General features: G+C 41.8%; 1 long non-coding RNA gene across 2 annotated transcripts in view; it reads left to right on the forward strand.

The window, feature by feature from the left end:
* Positions 1-3586: 3586 nt before the first annotated feature.
* LOC116785081 overlaps positions 3587-17203 on the forward strand; it is a 29809-nt gene continuing 16192 nt past the window's right edge. For both annotated transcript variants that reach the window (XR_004356369.1, XR_004356368.1), the window contains exons 1-2: positions 3587-4056; positions 4783-4903. This is a non-coding gene — a long non-coding RNA (uncharacterized LOC116785081). The remainder of the gene's footprint in view (positions 4057-4782; positions 4904-17203) is intronic.

Consider the following 17203-nt stretch of genomic DNA (forward strand, 5'->3'; position numbering starts at 1 on the left):
CAGCAGCCTTTGCAGCGGAGAGAGTTGTCTTAAGCAGGCATGTCTCACCGAAGCAGGTGGGCAAGAGGAGCAAGGCAAAGTGCAGGTAACAGCTTGTGGTGAAGGGGGAAATAAGCAATGTGGCAATATGCAATGTTCAGTGTGTGGATTCAGCCTGTCTGCCTGCAGGGCCTAGGGCTTTTCTTGCAGGAGCAGGGATCAGGAACACAGCGGCTGCAATGTTGCTCTGACAAGCCATGATAAATGCCAGCTTTGTTAGTGTGTGTGGCAAGTTACCAGGAGCTCAGCAAATTCCTGTGCTTGGAGAGCCCTGCTCTGGGAAGAAAAAATGAGCTGTGAAGTAATAATGATAATAACAGGATTCAATGAGGCAGATGTAATCCACATTTCTTAGCTGATCCTGGCTTGCAGCACCAACTCTGCTTGACAAAATTGTATTCACAGGGATCTTTTCACAAGTTTGTTTCAACATTTGAGCTATGGTGTGGCTCAGACTGGTCTAGAGCTGAAATTTTTTCAGAGCAATTTTTTTCTTGGAAGTCATATTTGCAGAGCACTTAAGTGAGGCAAATACCTTGAGACAATTGTCCACAAGAATTACTAGTCTGGGAAGAGGTTTCCCACTCATTTATAGCACTGCTGATAACATTTTTGCTCTTATAGTTTACTGTCAAAAAGCCTTGGTCGTGCTGAGCTTCATGCAAATATGTATTTGTAGCAAGCCCATAGGAGCCAGAGAATAGCAAATATTGACCCTCTTCTCTGTCAACAGAAAAGAAAGTGCAAAACTGGCTGTAGTTAGATCAAATTTCACTTTTAAAATTAACATTTGGCATATTCTTTCTACTTTCAGTGCAACTAGATGTGTTGATGCTAAGAGACCAAAATCTCTTCTGCTGCAGCTTGCCTCTGTGTAAGACATTGTTGATGAGTCAAATTCTCTGGGATGCTCGGGGTCCAGACAGGCATCACACGTTTTTCTTCTGACCCACAATGACATCTCCCAGGCCATCTCCTGCAACTTAATTGGGGCACACTCCTGTACCCTTTGGATACTCTGGAAAATACTCTGCAAGGCTTGGGCACTTCTGAAGGCTTTCAGATCCACTACACTTCATTACACCTTTTGAACAAGACATGTCTGCTATCTGTTGTGAAATCACCATAGTTATTTTGGTAAGACTAAAATAAAACACAAACAGAAGTATTTATTTACAGCACGCACGGTAGGAAAAACGGTCACAGTTATTCATGTGAGTCTTAAATGGAAAAAAATAGTACACATGCTTGGAACCTTTGAGAATTCATCTTGATGTGCTGCCTGGCTGGTGCTTTCCTGATGCATCCCTTGCTGGAGGCTTTGCATCCCTTCCACAGCTGTGGCCACAGGTCACCAACAATTTGGCATTAACTATTACCACAAGGAACAATCCTACCCCCTTCCTGTGCCTACACGCAGAGTCCTGCCCTTCTACCTCCTCCATGGTGGCCTTGGACATGCTGGTGGGGTCATGCATTGGTGGGGGTTAGACAACCTGTCTATGCTGAGATTTGTTGTTGTTGTGAGTTTATCTTTCCCTGGATTGCTACTTTGACCCTGTGGACTGTGAAACTGCAGGATTACTGGGGGCAATACCAACAAAGGACAAGTGAGAGGCAGGAATGACAGGTATCCACAGGGCTGGGGAGGGGACTACTGACACATCCTGGTTTAAGGTCTCTCTGAAATTGTGGTCTCACTGTGTCTGTCTCTGCCTGAAGCGTCTCCATGATTGGAGCCAAATATTTGGTGTCAGTCTATCAACAGAGACAATTGTCTGAGTTAGACGTATGTAATCCCTGACTGCCTCCTGAAGGAGAGAAGATGTGACAGTGATTAGTCACTTTGGGACAGCTTCTCGTTCGAAGAAAGATGAATTGGATATGATACGATATGATATGATATGATATGATATATGGAAATCTCAGAGGTGTGGGAACCACCTGCAGGGCAAGGTTCAAACTAAATATGGGGCTTGAACTCTGTGCCTAACATCAGAGACCTTCCCCTCCGAATAAATATGAAGGTCATTGCTACTACACATAAAAGCTTGTACAGAGTTATACTGCTGGCTACTGAGCAGTATATGTGCAAATACAAGCATCAAATCCCTGCAAGATATGAACTCCACTTTACCACACATCATTTAATTGCCAGTCACAAGCCAGCACACCTTTGTTCACTCTGTTTTCCCCCTGGACGAAAGCACTGCATTGGTTTTCTGTATATAATTATAAAAGATCAAGGCAGGTTATTTTTCTACGTCATCTTTTCATGGGTAGCTGAAGTCACATGGGTTCCTAAAACCTCTTCTTGGGAAAATCTGGTAAATCTGTTTTAATTTTTGCCATCTAGACAGTACCCACCAACATCATAGTCAAGATTTGCCAATGAATCATAGGCAACTGATGTGGACAACAATTTCTTTTCTCATGCAAAAACATGAGTGCTTTGAACCTAAAGGATGAAAGAAATAGTAAGAGTAGTGTGAAGATGACAATTCCCTCTAATTTCACTTGCAGTAATTGACCACAGTAAGGTTTGGTCAGAAACAGAGGTGCCCTAGCATTTTGTTTCAAATGTGTTGGACTCACAGAGACCAGCAGGAAATGTTTGCAGGGAGTTTTTCAGGAATCACAGTCCCTAGGAGGCTTGCTCAGGCTCACAGCAAATTAGCCGACACACAGAGGTCTGCTCAGTTTCCCCAAAACAGGCAGGCTGGGCAGCCAGTGGGGTGAGGGCTGTATATAAGGCACTATGAGTTGGAGGTCTGAACTGGGAATAACATGAACTTATAATAACTGCACTTATATGTGCAAGGAGGAAATACATCTTGGTCACATATGTGTTGCTGAGGCTTTGGAAAATAAATGTGAAACACGCAGAGCATGTGAAACAGAAGAAGAGGCTTCAAGAGAACCAATTTCACCTGAAAATATATTGCCTGGCAGCCCAAGACTCAAGTCAATTCAATGGTATGAGGATGCTGCTGTATGAAAGAAATACTTGAAATACTTAAAAAAAGAAAAGGAATTTACTCAAAATTCTACTGAAGTGATAATCCAGGTTGCTGTAACAGAGAAAACTGAGATCTGAATGTTTGTTTAAAAAAAACCCAAACCTTACTTTTTTTCTTTCTTTGCAAAGGTTTAGCTAATGAGTGACTCAGCCTTTTATAAGAAAAGTCTGATTAGGGCATAATAAATGTGAGTCACTGTAAGTAATTTTCAGATTTTCCTTGGGACTCTTCCTTACAGGATCTCTGTATTGGGAAAAAGAAAGGTATAGGGAAAGACTTGCATCAAAATTCTTATAACTATGAATACAGATGAGATTATGCAACTGCAAGGAAATGTCATTTGTCTCCCTTTGAGTAAACAGGTGGTAAGAGCACTTACAAGGCAGTCTTCACAGGAGAAGCAAAGTGTAAGACTATGGTAAAAAACCGTCCAGAAACACTGTAAATGTGAGATCTGAAGATAAGAGAACTAGACAGTGAGTTTCATTGCTTCAGCCTTTTGGAAAAGGACCAACTGTGCAGCTGCTCAGTGTATGATGCACACAGGGATCAGGCATGTTGGGGGATGTTATTCTCCAGGTGAGCAGACCTTTGGCAGGTAACCTTTGCACTCTGCTGGAATAGCCACCTGTGTCTGAAAGCCGGGTAGTAAAACTAGTGCTCTCAACCCAGGCACATCTTATAAGGCCAGGACAGATACTGAATTTATATTGCTCTTGAAGCTTGTTTATCTGTCTGAAAGGTTTTGTGGATGACAACCCCCTTGTTTCTTTTATTCTACTGCTCTCTCAATTCTTCTTTCTCTTCCAGGCCCTACGTTTAGGATTTGAAATATCTCTTTATATAGGAAATTAATTTTAAAAAAATTGATTGGGCCACAGCTGAGCCATTCTCTGAAGTTTGCAGGTAAAGCATAAAAAAAAAAAAAAAAAAACCAAGAAAAGAAAGAATCTCTCCTGACTGTCCAGCTGACACAAATCTCTTCTTCTTGAATCAGGTGAATCTCTTTTATTTTAACATGAAATGTATTTAATGAATAAATAGGTGTTACTTTTATGTCTCAAAGTTGTTGCCAAATTTTACTTGTTTTCTACTAAAAATCACGGTCTCCTAGGGCCAAGTGGCTGCTGCTTTTGTCTTTTCCCACCTCAAATATTAAAAATTATAGTCTTGTTCTTCCAGGAGAGCCAACTACACCCGTACTGAGCACTTCTCAGGATCAGTCCTTCTGGGACTCTGCACGAGTCACCTCAAACTAAAATTCCTTGTCACAAAACAGCTCCAGAAAGGTGGCACCAAATCCATCCATTATGAAGATAAATACCTGGCAGCAAAACTAGAGAGTAGAGGCCAGCAGTCAAATGGGAAGCACAGTTCAGAGGATCCTGGAGGAGACTCACCATTCGTTTTCACTTGCTTTCTAGCTCTGAAGAGCAAATGAAAATGTAACTGGTAAAACAAAATTCCTGGAAAGAAGCTCAAAAACCAGATGGCTGATGCCACCCAGGCACCAGCTGTGGGAAGGTTATAAACTCTGCTTTTAAAAAGAAATAGGCAGTGCCAAGCTGCTATTGCTGCACTTGGGTGTTTTGTGCCTGCTGAATTCAGCTGGTTTTACAGGCCACACACATTCCAAGGTCTGCACAGTCCCTGGTGGGAGTATCCTCCTCCTGATAGACATCAGACTATGTAGCATGTACTAAAAGAAATGTTATTTTGATAGGAGTGAAACCTTTGTCAGGCAATACCACTGAGCAGCCACAAGTCATTTGGGCTCTGGTTACGTTTTCTGTGGAAGCAAGAGCTCACAACACTTGGAGAGAATCCACAGCTGTCTTTGCAAGGTGAGAGATTGTTTTATTCAAATTTTTCCTAATTTTAAACAACTGCAGTTGCTGCCTTTTTTTATATAGACAAACTGTATTAACCATGATGTATAGGGGACATCCTGCCATTTAGATGTTAGTTAATGGAGGCAAGGAGCAGGAAAAGGGAGGACCGGGAGCCGGCAGGAGCTGTTTTTGAAGAAGTGTCTGGCAGTGTCCTGAGAAGGTGCATGGGGAGGGAGAGAGGGAAAATGAGCCACGTTGGCTGTGGCACAGGGAAGAGGAGACAGCAGAAGCTGAGAGCACGGTGCAGGTAGGCTGGACCACGAATGACTGCAATTTCAACATATGAACTTTTCAAAGGCTGCCTTGCTCAGAAGCAGCACCTTATCTCTGGATGTCAGGCATCAAAAACATATGAAAGAGCCAGGCATTCAGGTCCCTCTCAACTAATACAGGGTTTTGAATAGCCTTTAGCTCACAACAGACATAATGGTCTATTCCTGATGCTACTGAACTATAAGGGGTCTGTGTTTTAATGCTGGATGTCCTATTTTTTGGACCTGCACCTCCAGGTGACTTAGTTTGGAGACACAGCCACACTCCCAGTGCCAGCTGAACACTGCTGTGCCAAGGCTGTTGGATCCTGTGGTTGCATTTGTGTGTAAGTACCTGGTGAAACAACTGGTGATGTAGGGAGTGAATGCAACAGCTAAGCATGATCCTATTCAAATGCAAGTGAACAGGTCTATCTCTTGTATCAAGCACAGCTTAGCAGTAGGAAAACAGATCTCTTCAAGTTCCTAGATTTGCTAATGTTAGGTTGCTTTAAGACTATTCATTCTACAAAGGGTTCAAAGACACAGGACAGACTCTGAAAGCAGAGCAGCTGAGATGAGTGAGATTGTGAGGTTCTTGTGCTACTGCTGCTGTTGTCACAGAAAAGGCAAATCAGCTACTGCTTGAAAGGATACATTTCTGTCCCCCTGGCCATGTCATATGGAGCCTGAAAAAAGTGAGGTTTTGAAGAATTACATATCATATAGAGTACAACTTGCCCTGTTGTTCTTTTTTAAAAAAAGTTTTCTTTGTGATTCCCTAAATGAAATAATTGTTTTTGAAAGAAAACTTTACCTTTCTCTTTTGACCCAGTGCCCTTAAGCATAGAGATTCATGCCCCCTGTCCCACAGCTGTTTGTTTCGGTATTTTTTGAAGAAAAGCTTTTAACTTTTGTTTTGCACTTTGCAGTTTAAGCCCTTTCATTTAATTTGAATTAAAGTTTTCATACTGACCTGAAATAATATCTGGTTTTCCTTTTTGCATTGTTTAGAAAAAATATTTTTTTTCAGCTCCTCTTTGCCTTTGGTTGGAAACTTAAAGCTCTTGGTGTATGCCAGCTTTAAGTGAAAATTCCTTAGCCACTGGGTATGACCTGTAACTGGCTTTAAGCATTATAATCCTACTGAAGTCAAAGGAATCAGTTTGATTTATACCAGATGGTTATCTGGACCTCTAAGGGAAATGAAATCACTATCATGAATTAAATTGACCTTCAGTACAAGAAAACCTGTTTGCATTTGTAAGATTATGTCTGTGCTTCCTTATTACTTAAATTTTGTTCAAGTTTCCACTACCAGTGTTGTCACCTTCATGCTACAGGCTGTGGTTCAAACCAGTAATAGAAGCCCGGGAGGTTTTTGGTGGAGCAATACTTCAGCCTTTGGGCCCAAAATTTGCACCAGTGTTCATGTGACACTGGATTTTAAGTAGTTTTTTGAGTGTTCGTGCCAGAAATGAGTATGAAGATAAAAATGAAACAAATTGAATGGGAAGATAATTGTTTTGATTGATTATTTTTTGAAGGATGGATACAATAGTAAAAAAAAATAATTAGGTTTTGCCAAAGGAAGTTTATACAACCGTAATGCTTTGTTTTGCTACCAAAACAATCACTGATAGGAACAAACTGGTGCAGAAAGACTTCCTAAGCTATTGCATTTGCATAGGCGAGGAAAATGTTGCAGCTTGGAAAATGAAACATGCGATTTATGAGCACAAAGGACTTAAAGTCAATATTTTGTTCTCCTTAGTTATTCAGTAATGACTTTGACAGGTCCTCTGGGTTTGAGTAGATACAGGGTTTTGGGCTGGCAGAATGCAATGTCCTAGCCGATTTCCAAAGCTGTCACCGATCTTTGATTTATGTTGTCCATATTTTCCTCTTTGGACTAGTTAGTACCATCAAGCTCTTGCCTGCCTTGGCTCAGTATGCAGCAGCCTGTCTCCGGGGTAGTTCCAGGTTGGCTTGTCCTACATCATCTCAAAGAGGTTGCAGCTCTCCTTCTGTCTTATCCTGTTACGAATGAGTTTTAAAATCTCAAAGGACATTAGAATTGTGCCTGGACCTTGTGCTCGGGCATGTGTTGAGCTCCATGCACTCTTCCTACACTTCCTTTGAATCTTTGTTTGTAGCAGATGAGGCACCACATTTGTGTCACTCACCACCGGTACTGGCGAGAATGGTTCTTGCCTTTTTGAGTAGCATGAGCCTTTCTTTCACTATAGCATTTTGCCCTTTTCCTGAATCTTTGTTAGTTGTCTATGTGCTTGAAATGATTTAATATGACAAGCACAGTGGAAACTGTCTAGGATGTTTAAATTGCTGTGAATTACTTCAAATTAGAGAAGAAAGTGAAGAATGAGGACTCTTGGCTGTAGTACCAGCATGATCTACATATGTCTGTCTGAATTTCGTGGACAAACCCCTTCATAAAAACTAAGTCCTGTACTGCATCAAGGCTTCCTTATTACTTCACCTCCAAGGAGCACAGTAGAAGCCCTTTTAGCAGTGTCACATGGAAGCATCCTGGTGGTTTTGGGCATCCATGAAACAGGTGTAAATCAAACTTGCCTGTCTTCCAGGTAGATCGTCATGCAAGAAGCACTAACTGTGGCATAGTTGTAGCACACAGCTATATAGCTGACATAGAAAAGTGGGTGAATAGTTTTGGGGAGGATTTAATTTGAACATTTTGGATCTGAGTTCGTTAAAATCAATGACAGCTTTTTGAAGCACACAGCAAAAGACAGAAGGATTTGGGGGACTTGCTGATGTTACTAGAGTGCTGTGATTTCCCTAATTCTAGGGAGTGACAGAACCAGCTGGCATAAATATTGTTCTCATACAATTTTTTTCTGTTTTTTTTTTTTTTCTCTTCCCCTCCATATTTCCTCATTTCTCTATACCACCCATTTACATTGTGAAAATTGAGTAATGAGACTTTGTCAAGGCAGAGAGTGGAAGGCAGTTCTACAGGATTTAGGATTACTTAGTGTTAAGCTGTTATCAGGATGTGTTTTTAAAAAAAAATGTTCTCCTAACAAGCCTGGTACATAGAGAATTTCTGGCTGAATCTGTAAATTCCCACAGGGAAATGTTGATCCTTTATCTAATGTTTGTTTTATCTGCTCCCTACTGGAGCATATTGGTGATACATAAGTAGATTGCTGTCATATGGCCCCAGACAGTTGCTTCAGAAAGGGGTTCTACAGATCCTTGACAGGGAAATTGTATTTATGTTTTTCTAATAACATGTATAGTCCTTGTAATTTGTTTGAGAGAGATTGCTTTATCTATAAAGCCACTGACACAGGTACTATTTTTTTACCAGACAAATTTTTCAACTATATTAACAGTAACAAGGGAGCCAAATTTTCTCATATTCACAATCTTCTCTTAGGTAAAGTACTTCTAAGATAAAGGAAATACTGATGTGAATCTAGAATAACTGGGGAATTGTTTCATAGTAACACAAATTTTGAGAACTGGATACTAGAAATACAATATTACTATGCTTGTTTCTTCACCTGACTTAAAAGCCAGCAAGAAGACTAAGATGGGAGAACACTGCTTCCAGTGGGATGGGAAGCAGAAGTTTTCCTGTAGGTGTGGGTGACTCTGGGTCTGTAGCACTAGCACAGATATTGGATGAAACTGAACTTTAGTCAGGGTTGTAAATACTCTCATAATTCCCACAGCCCAGATGGGGTCATGACCCTGAATTTGGGAATGGCTGGACACCAGTGCTCAGTGCCTGGGGAATGAAAGTGTCTCACTCCATCTTGGGCCAGCCCTTCCAGTGACTTGAAGATGACCTGGCAAGTTGCTGGGGCTTTTTTGTTGGGATACTGGCAGGGCTAGAAAACTTTTGCTGCTCTGCTCACAGAGCTACAAACCTTAACTGGCCTGCAAAAGCAGACAGCGTGGGTGAAGGTGCTGTTCCTGATACAGGCAGCCCTATGATTTTAGAAACTGCTGCTTGACCCCAACTTACGGTCAAGAGCATTCTCTGGAGTGCATAGAAGAAACAGCACTTTTCTTCATTTCATCATTTTACCAGCTGGTGTTATGGTCTCTCCCTGGGAAGGGCAGAGTGTTCCCAGAGGACTGGCATATCTACCATACCTCCTGAAGGAGAGTTCTGGACAAGTGATGGTGGAAGCTCTAATATAAGAAACATCCGACTGATGCTTTAACAGCAAGAGTGAAAAGAAGATAAGAGGCTCCCCATAAAATGCCTGTGAAGTTGTCCAGTGTGGGCCAGGTTATTCTGTCTGGGTACAAAGGTAGTATTTCACTATTCCACTTCCCTGTCAGCTGGTTCCCCAGGTCCCATTAGAAGCCACAAGCATCACAGGAGGTCTCTGAACACCTGGACCGATTCTGCTTCAAGGAGCAAGGGGAGAAGAAGGGCGGCTTTGTAAGGTGTGCACCCTCTGGGCTCAAGCCTGCTGAGATCAGGGGAAATTACACCCATGGCAGGAAAACTGAATATTAATTTGTTTCAGAGAGTGTGTCTTATACAATTATTTCCTTACAGAAGCTCTGGCCTTATTTGACGCTCTGCTGCGTGTGCTAGTTAACCTAAGGTTTGCTCTTGATGGAGCATGCTTGCTTGTATAAAGTCCCACTACCTTTCTGCTCTAAATGGCTAATTTCACAAAGGAAGCCTTTTTAAGCATTGATAACATTTCTTAAGATGGGCTTAATGAATGAAGAAAAAGGAGTCCCTTAAATACCTGCCTTCCCAACATCCTGCAGCAATGAGGACACGACCTTGGGAGTTATTTAAAGTAGTATATTTTTAATTGCATCTTCTAGCTAAGAGAGGACTGTGATCTTCAGTACAATTCCTTTCAAGGTGACCTTTGCACAGTTGTGTTGTCTGGACAAGCCATGGTGTCACTGTTAATAAGGGCACTCACTGGAAAAATAGTATCACCCATGTTAGGTCTGCTGGCATTCTATAAAACTGCAGTGGCTAGGAAGGTGTTAGTAAAACTGTGCAACAAGATTCTGCTCCCATGGAAGGCAGTGGTAAAGTTCCTACTGTGCTTAAATTAGCCAGGGCTTTCTCGCTTAGTCTTTCACTGAGGGGCATGAGATGAACAGCACAAGGGGTGCTAAGAATCCTTCCGTTGTGTCATGCAGTTTAAATACTGTGCTCGTCATTTGTCCTGTTTCTTCAACCAGAAAATCACAAACGAAATTCCTGAGTGCAAAAATTAATGTGTTTGTTGCTCCAGACTCTATCTGTCAGTCTTAGAGACTGATAGGGAAGCAGAGTTGGCCTTCTCTATTAACTGACTGTACATACGAAAACTACCTCAAGGCTGGTGTGTACCAGGTAGGGAGTCTGCTTTTCCTCAGCTACTGGTTTTGGCCAATGATTTATCTCTAGGTAAGGCAAGTGGCTATGGAGAGATAATCAAGTCAGAATAGTACCTACCTTCCCATGCTTTCTACTCCCATTGACGGAAAAAACCAGTCAGTATCAGGAAAAGTTTTTGACCCACAGGTTCCTGGCTCCTCTCCAAACTCAGCTGCCAGCTGATGGCTGCTTCAGGAGCTGCTGTGATTATAGTTCAGTTCCTGTCAACAGTCATACACCTTACAGCCTCTACAGCTGGCAGCCTTGGTGGCAGGCACAGCAGAGAAGTCCAGGGCTGAAGGAGGAGGAAAAATAAACAGCATTTTCATAACAGGATGTGACTGTCCTGCTTCCATGATTCATATCCTGAGCAGCATCCCTTGGACTAGTTCAGCCCAGCTACCAGGTCCTTGGCCCACTGGTTTTTCTTTGACATTCAGGAGACTTTCTGATTTTACTGTTATTTACAAGGAAACTGCTTTTGGCCTGTTTTTTCAGGAACTCCCGCTAATGGCTCTCTTGTGAGGTGAAAATTTCTGCTTCAGCAAGGGCTCTCAAAGGGGCTTTGTAGTGCTACCACATTACCTGGGATTTTGACATAAAGGTAAGTTAAAGTTAGAGGCTGCCTCATCTTACTGCATTTCCTGTAGAGCTGGTCTGCACATTCATCAAGGAGAAATGTGGTGAGGTTTCTGGTGAAATGTTCATTCAGTGTCCACTTGCATACAGTGCTTAGGTCTCCCTCCCCCTACACGGCCTTCTCCTTCAGCTTTTCGGTCAACTTTAGCATTTTCTGGCTGCTGAATAGCTTTGTCTGGGAGCTTTTGGGATGGCACACCTCTGAGGGCAGCAGGCTCCCCTCTTGCCCACCAACACCTCTCGTTTTCCTTTCCAGCACCTGTATGCCTTTTAAGTAGGTTTAGGTTCCTTCTGAACAACCAGAAAATTTCCAGCTGCTACTACACAAACTTGACTGCCGTGTCCATGCTCTTCCTGAGTAGTTATCCTCCCTATTTAAAACCCAGAAGATGAAAGAGGAAGGTAGAAGATACTTATCTGTAGTGGATGCAAGAGGAAAATGAGTGTTTATGGTATACTCACACTGTCAAAAAACCCTGACTTTCTCTGATGAGAAAAGTGAAAACATACAAATTGTGAAAACATACATATCTTCTCCTCAGGTCTCTGTAAGCGGGAAAATTGAGGATTCATCCATTTTCCTGAAGATAAATAATTTTATGACTATTTTTCCAATTGCATGTACTTCTCTTTTTGGAAAGACTGAACCCTTGCAATTCCCAAGCAGCTCCTCTGCACCTGACAGCAGTTTTTACAGCTTGTTTCCTTTTCCATAGCTAAGTTTAGCTCTCAGTTTTCCTATGTCTCATTCCCCAGGCAGATCTCACAAGAAGTTAAGCTGTTTGTGTTTTCTTCCTGCATGCACCCAGAAGTTTGAAAAAATAACTGCAAGATTTTATATCAGATTCATGGGACAAATATAAAAAGATAAGTGAAAATCAAAAATTCACTCTGAAGCTATCATACCACTGAAATGCTCACAGCAGAAGATGGGCTTGCTGAGGTGGAATTTATTAATTGTCACAGAGATCTCTGCAAGAACTTGAATTTTTCTCGTATGTCATGTGAGCTCCATTCTGAACCAGTCCCATGTCTCTGACTTGGCTGCTGTATTCATGTCATTGTACTGTCTGTGTTCATGGAAGATCTGCAAATAGCCAGCAAGAAGACAGGCCTGCCTTCAAATTTTCACAATCCAAATACGTGGCTGGGATAGCAGTCAATGAAACTAACGGCTGTGGAAAGGCTGAACTGTCTGTAACACAGCAAGAGTAAGCAAAGGAAAAGTTAAAGCTGCTGACTGTCAGTCATGGGCTGACCTTGGCATCTGTTTGTTCCTTTCTGGTAGACAATGTTTTGCAGGAGAAGCAGCAGAGAGGAAGTTTTGAAGAATGCTGCTTTGAGGGCTGCAAGCTGGCATGTTGGGAATGGATGTAGGTGCCGGTGCACAGGAGCAGGAGTTGACTGCTTCTGGAGCATTTGTCAGGGTGCTAACCCAAACCAGTGAGGCTGTAAGGGTTTATCTCACAGTCTCTGTAGGGCTGCAAGGTCTGCTTATAACCCTGGGGAAAGCTGGGGCCCCTGTAAGGTGATTGCATCTGCGAAACCAAATAGTGGGACAAATTTTAGGGTCACAAAATGTTCAAGAACTCAGTGTGATTGCACGGCATGAGCTGAAAAAAAAAGCCTGCCTGGAGCAGAGCAGCAGATCAAAAGAGATTTGAGCTCTCTCAGCAGTATCTCAGATAATCTTTTTCTATGACATTAATTTCCTTGGGCAGAAGATTAAGCACTCTTAAATGAATTACAGTCATTTTAGTTTCTGCTGTCCTTGCATATTGCTGCAATTATCAGTGTGATCTCTCGGTTGCCCTACTGCCATCACAGAGCCAAAAAGGTTAGTAATGGTTCAGCCAAAAATTACTCCATCTGTGTATGTGTCTGATATGTCAGTATTGCATAGAATGAGCACCTCTGATATTTAGATGAATTAATTTAATACCTGTGCCCAAACAAGGTCTGCTCACCACTTATCAAAGACATTCAAGGTGAATTTTAGATGGGAGTTGTACTGGCTTTTTCCTTTGGGTAAATTCCGCTTCACTTGGACAATTCCTTTTAAGTCCCTGGTTGACCCAGTGGGTCATCTAATAGTGTTTTAAAGGTTGTGTTGAATTACTGAAGAAAAATTTATCTGATCTGTGGTCAAGGTGTTAAAAATCCAAGGCAACATTCAGACAGACATCCTAGCTACTACCTAAACTGAGTGGATAAACTCAGGAACTTTAATCCCAAAAGCAGAGATTGAGCAAAGGAGGATTTTTATTAATTTTTGGGTGTTATCCGGGTATACTTTTTAGACCATATGCCTTGAAAGAAGAGGTACCACAATCTCCACTAATACTAAAAACAGCCCTAACAGTTGCATTGCTGGAGAGCTTCCTTCAGATTAGGATTCCTGCAAGCTACTGCATTGTGCAGCATGGATTTACTCTGCCTGGCTCCAGCACAGAAAGGGTGGTGTAGCTCAGGAGGACTTCAGTCACATGAGATGCTCTGATACTTTCTCACCAAGAGTTTTGAGACTCTATTAACTGACACTCCAAACTGATTGAATTTAATGAGAGTCTTTCCACTGACATCATGACTTTGATTTATACCCTTAATACATAACACGTTGTTTCAAATGTGAGTCTTAATATCCTTATTCAGTCTGCAGCCCTTCCAAGTTAAATATGAATAAACAGAGAGAAGGAAAAAAACCCACAAGACAAGTTTAAGAGATTTCTGTGTGTCTATTAGAGACAACTCTTCACTAATGCAAAGAAGCAGAGGGAAAGGGTGTCTTTTGCCTAGGAATTCAGAGTCTGAGGGATTGTTTGCAGACAAAATGTTGCACAGCTGAGTTATTTTCTATCAGAAATGGCAACCAAACCTCTAATGCAATAGTTAGACCAGTAAGAGGGTTAATGGACTAAAAACCTTGTATGTTTGTGTTAATTAAATCTGTCGGCCACTGTACTTTTCTATTTTTAGTCTGGTTTTCTAAAGAAATGAGGCTTATACAGTCACCATGGCTGGCTGTCCATCTGTTGGTCCACTCCCGCTCCTTCATGTAACTTTTTGAACTGTCAGCAAATTTCAGCCAATCTGGAAAGAAAGGAAAGCCTCTCAAAGAAATTACCATTTTTATGAATTTCATGAAGACTAGTGGAAATTTTCCAAAGGCTTGATTAATGTCCTCTCAAGGTAAAGCTGTGATCATTGAGCCATTGTCCTTTCTGTATGCCCAAATGTACAAAACCCATCTGCCCTATCATCGTGTGAATGGTTTTAAACCATCTCTAGTATAAGATGTTTCTTGCTTGCCTCAAAGCAGCGGAAAAGTAAAGGTTTTGTGGGAGCCAAAGATGTCACTGGAGACTTTCAAGGGATTGGAGGGGAACTGAAGGTGTCTGATGGGAAAGAGAAATAAGTGAGACTACCATGATGAATAGGTGATGGCAACAAGGGAGGGATACCTAGAAGGTATCATGCACTGTCAGTTTTTCAGGGACATGACTATTTTTGAAGAATGAGCAAACATCAGAAAACCTGAGAATATTGTGGCAGTGAGGGGTGCAGAGTAATCCCAAAGGTGTAACAGGGTGGCAGTAGGCTAGTTTCAGCAGTAGTATGGGGATATGTAACAGAAATCCATAGGACACCGAGTTAGGTTAGCTTAGCTGTGAAGAACTTGTTTTATCAAGCTTTTTGTTGGCAAAATTAAACTAGGGAATGACTGAAGTTATCCAGAAAACATTCTCTCATGATTTCTTTGAGACTGTGCAATTGTACCGATAGAGATAACAACTCTTTTTCAAGATAAATTATGGCCAGAAAGTATACTTATCCTCTGCCGCCTGTGTTCCTCGCAGCACCCACTGGCGCTTCCTTGATTCCAGGGCTTGGTTCTTCTTAAAAGGACAATTGTCTTGCTCTGCCCGTGCCACAAAGTTGGAGATGCATTGATTAAAGAGAGTCTTTGTGAGAAGTTCCTTGGAAGATGTGAGGAGGATCCTGCTTTACAACTATGTGAAAGCTTATACTTACTTGAATGGCAATCAACGCGCCTTGGTAGATGAAGCATTGGTCGTCTGTGTATCATTAAGGAGCTCTAAGAGTCAATTCAGTCCAGACAGTAAACAATGAATTGCTGACACTTTCAGCCCTGTAAGGGCTCAAAAATACCAGCATGCACATCTGAGCTGTATCAGTGGAAGCACACAAGGATTAGATTCTTTTGGTGATGGCTGCATTTTTATGTGAATAATCTGATGGGAGCCTGATGGTGTCCAACACATCCATTCTTGCCTTGTGAGTCTTTCACCATCTGAAATGTTGTTAGTTTTAATGACACAATTATCCTTTATATATTCAGTTAGACATGTGGGTTGCATTCCCCCCTCCTTTTTCTTTTTTTTTTTTTTCTGAGTTATAATTAGTTTCCCTGAGAGGCAGCGGCTTTAATGCTTGGGTAGTTTTCTGAGAAGCTGGGACTGAAAGAAGCTTTTGGGAAATGACAATTATATGTCCATGGTTTTTATTTGGTATGCTTTATTTTAGTCTTTGTCTAGGCTGAAAGCTCTGGTTGACTGGCAGAAGATGGATTGAATCAGTGAAATTAGGCAATTTCAATGTCGTCACCCCCCTCAAATCATACAAAGAACTTGTATATTGATTGAAACTAAAGTGCAGTTGTTCTGCTGAATTTATATAAAGTACTAGGACAAAAAATGGATGTGTCCTTCCCCCTATCCTCCAGGGCATTGACTGAATTCATGTGAAACCTTTTGCTGAACTTTTATAGAAGTTTACATGATATGAACAGAAAATTTTGTAATAGATATTTGTATCAAGGTATTTCTAACAAGATGCAGCAATTTAATCAGTGTGTATTGGACAACAGAAAAAAAAAGGCTATTGGAAATTATCTTGTAATGTCCTCCTATATTCCCCTTTCTGTTGTCAGCCCAAGGGGACCCATGTCTGTCTTGGGGACCTTGTGTTATCCCATGAAATTTCCCCTGGGACTACCTGCACCTATACGGATGCATAAGAACTCTGCAGTGGCTTTAAACAGTAGTAAAAGAAAATGTCTACGGAAACTTGTCAGAGATCATATAAGCTGTTACCTTTTGAAGCTTCATACATGCAATTAGTTGCCCATTGTGTTATTTCTTGGCTTCATGGCATCATGAAAAAAACAAAAGAGAATGATTTTCACAGGATTTGTAAAGCTCCAGTGGGGATGCACTAAAGTAAGGTCTCCCCCAGCACGAAGAGAAGACCTGTGGGTTTACCTGTGGTGCTGTTTTGCAGCAACAAATTCAAGGAAGGAGTTTTGAGAGCATCTGAAAGGTCTTGTATGCTCTGCCTGAGTGGAAAGTTTCATTATTATACTGAAATGATTAAGAAAAGCATTTTGTTTTCAAGACAGGATGGAGGCACATCTCCCCCCATCTTCCTGCAGTGCAGGGGGCAGCACTGACTCCTGCCACACTGAGTAAGGAGCTCCTCTCCTTCACATGGGGCAGACTGCTTGCTTGCCCAAAGTGCTCCTTGCAAGAGAAAAGAAGGGGATAATGTGAGGTATTGCTTTTCCCCAGCAGCTGGTTTGGCCACTGTAGGACTCCTGGGGCAAATCAAGTACTGCCTCCCACTCTGCTCCTCTCACTTATGTCACTGCCTGGCCCTGGCTGCTGAGGAATAGCGAAGGGGCCCCTTGAGACAGCATCTTAAAATTAAGCAGGGAGATGAATCAGTACTTCTTGTAAGTTATTTCACCCACTCAGTTTCTCCCATCTTCAAGACAGGGCAAGCCAGGGTTTCCATCACTTCTGGGAGACAGCAACTGTTTCTTTCCAAGAAAGCCCATAGCAGCTAGAAATGGAAAAGCCCTCATAGGTCTCTTAGTCAGTCTCTGCCTCTTGCTTTTTTCCTATTTTGTGCTAGTTTTACCTGTCTCTTGTGAAGGGTTTTCAATCC

Source organism: Chiroxiphia lanceolata, chromosome 3 (genome assembly GCF_009829145.1).
Source record: "Chiroxiphia lanceolata isolate bChiLan1 chromosome 3, bChiLan1.pri, whole genome shotgun sequence".
Lineage (NCBI taxonomy): Eukaryota > Metazoa > Chordata > Aves > Passeriformes > Pipridae > Chiroxiphia > Chiroxiphia lanceolata.